The sequence below is a fragment of the Pogona vitticeps genome, chromosome 3, assembly GCF_051106095.1.
Source record: "Pogona vitticeps strain Pit_001003342236 chromosome 3, PviZW2.1, whole genome shotgun sequence".
Classification (NCBI taxonomy): domain Eukaryota; kingdom Metazoa; phylum Chordata; class Lepidosauria; order Squamata; family Agamidae; genus Pogona; species Pogona vitticeps.
This window is the reverse complement of record NC_135785.1, coordinates 196,092,881-196,100,434: the sequence shown is the minus strand read 5'-3', so window position 1 is coordinate 196,100,434 and position 7,554 is coordinate 196,092,881.

The window sequence follows — 7,554 nt, the reverse complement described above, 5'->3', positions numbered from 1 at the left end:
CCCCCTTCAGGTTTCGTAAGAATTCTGGCGAGTACCCTTCCCTCCTTGATGACTTCAAGATGTCGCGAGATTTGTCTCCCCCCCCCAAAAAAAGCCTGCCGCTGCAACAGAAAGAGATGGGGGGGTCCTTAGGTCACGTGAGCATCCCTGCTGTGCCTTGGCGCCATCTTAAGTGGGTTGCTGCTGTTGGTTAGTAGAATGGTTTACATTTGGTTGGAGTAAAAAAAGATAGGGAGGGGGAATTCGGGCATAGAGGCTGAAGCAGCTAGGCTGTGACCTGAGAATTATGAAAAACGTCACAGCAGCCTGAAGTGACTCACATCTGATATGTCTGTGATCTATATGAAACGTAGCCTAGCAACGAGCGGGCGGGGCGCCCCTCCCCCTCTTTCGGTGGCCCAGCATAATTACCCAGCAGCAAGGAGGCGATAAGAACTGGTTGGCTAACTCAGTGGCTTTGGTCTCGGGCTGTGGACCAGCAGATGGGAGTTCGGTAGGCCACTGGATCCTCCTAGGAGAAGAACCAATCTGGGTGGCCTTGGGCAAGCTGAACAATCCCAGGGCATCCGCTAGAAGAACGGGAATGGTAAATCCTTTCGGAGTATGTTCTAGTGGTTCCCAACCTTGGGAAATTCAAGTGTTCTTGGACTGCAGTTCTCAGGAGTCCTCACCACGGGGTTTGTGGGAGTTGCAGTCCAGGAACACCTGAGGTATCCGAGGTTGGGAACCACTCTTCGACCTGGAAAACCCTGAAGAGGATTGCCTTCTGTCAGAATTGATTTGATGGCACACAATGATGATTATTAAGGAAGTAGTAGGTCCAGCTCAGCTCCTGTTCCGCCAGTCACTACTGTATGACTCATAAAAACCAATTTATTATCTCCTTTCCCTCACCCTTTGCGCTTTCTTTGTTCTTTTGCCTGAATGTCCACAAAATCAACTTAAACCCAACCCTGTTAAGATTCAGATACATTTCTTCCATCTGAGAAATTATCAGACATCTTGGAAATGTTATGTTATCTCCTTGAAGGGCATCTGACTACATCATTGGTTTGCCTCCAAATATCTAGATGTTACATTAGATAATACAGTAGGCTGACCTACATACTATCCTTGCAAGAAACACTGCCAAAATACTTAACAAAAGATCTGTGCAAGAATAATATTCTTTGAAAACTATCGGGAACCAGGTGGGGCACACAATAACAAATACTCAGGACTATAGCTTTGGCCCTATTCTACCATGCAGGTGCATACTCCAATCCAGCATGGTATAGTTTAGCCCACTGGTTCTTAACCTTGGGTTACTCAGGAGTTTTGGACTGCAACTCCCAGAAGCCTTCACCACCAGCTGTCCTGACGGGTTTCTGGATGTTGCAGTTCAAAAGCATCCGAGTAACAATGGTGAAGAACCACTGGTTTAGCCCATGCAAAATAGGTAGATGTAGGTCCAATGAAAGTTGTAAAATCATTACTGGATGTCTTAAGCTGGTCCCTATTGATAAAATCAGTTACTTAGTAAGTATTCCTCCCGGTGACATATGGAGCGAGAGAGAGAGAGAGAGCACTTAACTAAAAAAAAAAAACAATTAAAATCTGCATCAAGTGTATATCCAGTCTTCAGCTACCATCCCACCTCTCCCAGACTAAAACCAAGGAAGTTTTTTTCCAGAACATATGAAAATGGCATATAGTACTAGGTCTACCCACCTAAACGGGTGGAACCTCATGAAAATGTAGCTATTTGTCATATAGAAAAGTAGATTGCTTGGAGGTCACTTAATAGGCATTGGCAGAAGTAAAGTGAGCCTAAGAAAATTGAGCTTTTGCACTGACAGTTCTCTGCAAGTGAACAGAACAGGCATAATTGTCTATTTACAAACCAAAAGAACTGAACAAACAGGTCATAAATTACTGCACTTGTAAGATGCAAACATACAGCACTGACTCTCAAAGCCAGCATGAATATTTTACTTGTGAAGTCCATATTTTGCTGTATTTCACTTGATATGTCTGAAGAACTGGACTTGTCCATGGAAGCTCACATTAAAATATAACAGTCTTTAAGATGTCATAGGCCGTTTTTTTCACCTTTGGGTTTTGCCTGAAGAACAGACAATGTCTCCCCTGTGTCAATATACTCTATGCTCCTCTAAAGTACTAAGGAAGAATTCAGATTAGTTACCTTGATGTTACCTGTTATTGAACAAAAATTATTAATTGTAGTGTGGTTTTCCTAACATGCACAAAAAAATAACAGCATTGTCTATGTGGTCTCCTTCACCCATGTGAAGAAATAAAATACAGTAGAGGGGAGTGGTACTTTCACTTTTAGATACACATGCAAGCAGAATCATAAAATAGATGCTCTACTTATAATTTATTTATTTTATGAAACTTATATACTGCCCATCTAGAACATGTCTACTCTGCATGGTTTAAACAAAATATAAAAAATAAACCAAGAAGGTATAAATGAACTAAAGTTACAACCCAAATTAACAGCAGAATGCAAGAGGGGGGGGGATAGCCTAGTTGATGGCTGTAAGGAAGGCCTGTCTGTATACCCACGTCTTCAGATTGGTCTTAGAGACCCTTAGTGAGGGGGCCAGGCAGATCTCTGCAGGCACGTTGTTCAAGAGACAAGGGACCACTGCTGAGAAGGCCCAGTTTTTAGTTTTCTCCCTTTGGACCTCTCTTGGCATTAGGTCCCTCAGCTGCCCAGCCTGACTGGAATGGGTGATACGGGCAGAACTAGGCGGAAGAAGGTGCTCTGCCAAGTATCGAGGGCCTAAACTGTTTAGGGCTTTGTATATAATAGCACCTTGAAATTGATGCAGAAGCAAATAGGTAGCCAGTGTAAGGCAGCCAGGATGGGGGATATATGGTGGAATCTTTTCACCCCTCTTAATAGTCCGCCCGCCATGTTCTGGGCCATTTGAAGCCTCCGCATCAGTCTCAAAGGAAGCCCCATATAGAGAGCATTACAGTAGTCTATTCTTGAGACTACGAGTGCATGGACCAACGTGAGGAGTGCCCGCGCCTCTAGATAGGGACGCAGCTGGGTGATCCACCGAAGATGTAAGTGGGCAGACCAAACCACGGATGCTACCTGGGTCTCCATGGTGAGTGCCGGGTCAAGATGGACCCCCAGACTGCGAACTGCATTCTTTGTGGTGAGAGTCGCCACCATAAAAGAGAGGGAATTCCCCAAACCACTGACATCGGGAGTGCCCACCCGCAAGACCTCCGCTTGTGTGGTCAACCTCAGTCCATTCAACTGCATCCATTGTAGTACAGCCTCCAGGTATCACTCAAGGAACAGAAAGGCATCCACTGGAGATGGAAGAAAAGAGATGCAGAGCTGGGTGTCATCAGCATATTGGTGACATGAAACTCCACATCCCCGGATGACCCCTTCCAGTGGCCTCATGTAGATGTCAAACAGCATTGAGGAGATGATCGAACCCTGCAGGACCCCACAATTGAGGGGCCAATACATTCTCCCCAAGCTGGACTCTCTGGGAATGGCTCTCCAAGAAGAACCGGAGCCAAGCAAGGCCACCGATCCCCAACTCGGATAGCCTCTCCAGGAGGATACCATGGTCGGTGGTATCAAAGGCAGCTGAGATATCAAGGAGGACCAGCAAGGACATTTTGACCCCATCGGCCTCCCAAAGTAGATCATCCAGCAGGGTGACCAATGTCGTTTCCGTGCTGTGGCACAGCCTGAAGCCCGACTGAAATGGATCCATTATTACAGTAAATGCAGGCATATTTGAGGAAGATAGCCAAAAGAGTGCCCCCAGGTCCTTAGCATAGTATTAGAAAAGGCTACTTGCCTTTCAAAACTCCCAGTTTAGCACATGGGCACAGAAAGGGCAAGTATCCAAAATCAAAATGCAACACATATATACCACTGTGTGGTTGAAACTGGTTAAAAGTGATGCATTAAATTGCAGCACTGTGCTTTCAGTATAAGAAATGTAGAGCCAAAGCCACAAATTGGCTGATAGCATGTTATAGCAAATCTGTTAGTGTTAAGGTACTGGAAGAGTCCATTCTTTTTCAATCTAAGGTGCAGACTTTTACCAACAGAATACTGCTCATGGATCTCTAGTTGTCAGCTGTGGTAGTTATTTGTCAATCTCTTTTGAGCTTCAGCCCACCTTCTAATCCTGATTTGCTACCCAACTCAGCACCAACCATCTGTTCCACAGTAGAGCTTGTAATATCCTTGTATGCAGTCATGGATAGAAATGCTGTGTACAAAAGTTTGGCACAAATAACAAAAATGTTAGAAGAACAAATAGAATGTCCCAGGAGTAGGCATTCTAAAACAATAGAAAAATGCAGAATAATAGAGTAACTCTTCACCTGATCAGGCTGGAGATTGAAGGGGAAAATTGGGAACAGTCACTGCTGTAAATTAATGTAAATCAGTGAATATCCTCAGGTGGTCATTAACTTTAATAAGGGAGAAATAGAAGACTGTACTTTAGGATTCTATTGCTCCCTGGAACTTTCTACACTGTTCTGAGTACACAGTACATGGCCAATAGGAACTAAAGATGAACTACTGTACTCACGATTTTCTCTCTAATATTTGTGATTGCCCGAAATATATGTAAATAATATGTGATGCTTTTAAGTTGGTGCAGTATTATCTTGAAAAAAATGTGAATTTTAATGACAAACACTTTGATTTTTTGCAACTATTTTCTGGGTAAAAACAAATTCTAAGAAACCATAGCAACAGCTGAAAACTTTTCCTCAGCATTTCTCTCACACAACAAGAATAGCAGTGTAGGAACAAAAATTAACCCAAAAATATCACTGTTGTCTTAAGCTCAGGAATGGATCTTAGTTTCCTAAAAGGTAGTAGCCACAACTCATGTACAGTATTTAAAGCATTCCCTACTCTTCTGTTGATTTCCAGGCAAATCATGCACAATCATTTCCAGATATCCAATTACAGTAGATATTTACTGCATGTACAGAAGTCTACTTCTCACCATGCATGACTATTAATGTTACAGAATAGTACCATAATATGCAGTGCACAGCTCTGCACATTGTCATGGTGGTAAGTTCCTTAGAATTACTCAGGATGACAATGAAGTAACCCTGGATGAAAATATTTTTTCTCTCCATTTTTCCTTCAACATCATTGTTATGAGTTGATATAAAAATAAATGTCTTGTTAAAATAAAAAGAACTTTGCTGTCTCTCAAGTGGTTTGGATTAACATTTTGGAATACTTTCTTTGTTTTCTTTCTTTCTTTAAAATATTTCTTTAAAAAGGACCCAAGGTGACTTGCATTGCATGTGTGGAGAAGGATGGTATGTTACTCAATCTTCAAATTGCTAGAGCATCATTTTTAAAAAATTCAAGGTATTTTTTTCCTCAACCCTTGAGGCAGGGGGAAAAAAAAGAGTCCCTGGAGCAGCAACTTTGAAATATCAGTAATAGAACAGTCCCTGCTCTCTGGTTCTTTAAAAACAGGATATAGAAATAAAAAGCACAGTATTGGAAGTGGCAGGAAGCAAACTTAGGTACTAATTTGTAGTTACACAGTTCAGTAGATAATACAGTGTGGTAGTAATGCAGCAGGACATTAAGATAGATCTAAGCACAAAGAAAGTGGGACTGTTCCCTGTTTGTTTGATGACTGTAATGGCAGCTAGGAGCTGGAAGAGGAGACTGAATTTATTAACTTTTTAACTATAGCCTGAGACTGAGGTTGGTAGGACTGCCTGCTTGCTGCCCAGAGATCTCTGGACATTTACCTAGTGGCTGGCTGAATTCCCTGAGAAGCAGGGAATAAGAATGGGAAAAATAAAAGACAATGAAGGTACAGTACTATGCTGCTTATAGCACTCTTGCAGCAGGGCACTAAAGCTCAGCAGGGATGCTGGTTAGGTGACTTCTCTCTAATTATATATATATCCTATATATTTCAGAAATGAAATGAGAATCATGAAGCTGTTGTCCAGAACAGCTTTGTATTATGCCAATTAGAACACAGATTTTTTTATAATGAAAGCTGAAATCATGGATGCTTAGGTGAGAATATGACATACTGAGATTTTCAAGACTAATTGCATCCAATTGTGGTGCCAGACTTCCTTGTTACACATAGTCAAGGAGTGCTATTCTTGGATATTACCAGGACATTTTTGGCTTTTTAGATTTCATAGAATCATGAAGTTGGAAGGGACCTATAAGGCCATCAAGTCCAACCACCTACTCAGTGCAGGAATACAAATCAAAGGATATCTGCCAGGTGGTTGTCTAAATTTCCCTTGAATGCCTACAGTGTTGGAGCACTCACCACCTCTCAAGATAATTGGTCCCACTGCCATACTGCTCTAACAATTAGGAAGTTTTTCCTGGTACTCAATTGAAATCTGGCTTCCTGTAACTTGAGTGCATTGTTGCGTGTCCTGCACTTTGGGATGATTGAGAAGAGATCCTGCCCCTCCTCTGTATGACAGCCTTTCAAGTATTTGAAAAGAGTTATATCTCCCCTCAGTCTTCTTTTCTCAAGGCTAAACATGCCCAATTCATTCAGTCTTTCATCATAAGGCTTGATTTCCAGCCCCTGATCATCCTTGTTGCTCTCCTCTGAACTTGTTCCAGTTTGTTGGCATTCTTCTACATTCTGCTTTGATTTCCTTTGAGATCAAGAATTCAAGTAGAATATGGTCACTCTCACCCAGAGTTCTATTTACTGCCACTTCCTCCACCAAGTCACCTCTACTGGCTAGATTCAAGTCAAGGATAACTAGTCCTCTAGTTTCTTTCTCTACTTTTTGTTGGAGAAAATTATCAGCCATACAAGCCAGAAATTTTGTGGCAGAATGTGCCTTCCAACAGATATCAGGATAATTTACTATCACTACTACATCATATCTCTTTGAAATCTTTCCAATTTGTTTTTCAAAAGTTCCACATCCGCTCCTTGACTGGGCAGTCAGTAGTAAACTTTAACTACCATGTTCCTTTTGTTTTTCTCCCCAACTACTGTACATTGATCCAGGTGATCTCAATGAGACAGCCAATTTCCGCCTCCTTTATTTCTGTGCAGGAATGTGTGTTTTTGACATATACTGCAACTCCAACTCCCATTCTATTCTTTCTTTTCTTTTGGAACAATTTATATTCTTCAATTGCTATATTCCAGTCATAGGAATTATCCCACCATACTTCAGTTATTCCTATCAAGTCATATTTACCCTCCTGAGATAAGTTTTCAATTTCTTCTTGTTTGTTTCACATATTGTGAAACTTGCTTTTGCAAAAATTAGAGGAACACATAGCCTTTGTTGCTTTCTCAAAACCTCAGTTTGCATCTTAATGTCATTTAAATCATTGAAAGTATGCTGAAGCATTGACAGGCTTCTCAGAAGTACTTACTACTCAGACACATACTCTTGCTGCTCCTTAGTAACTTATTGGGTTAAGAGCAGGGTAATTCAAAAGGAGGATTTCATTTTGCAGATTGCAGTTGGTATCAATAAGACATACCTTTTGGTCTCTGTTCATTATTG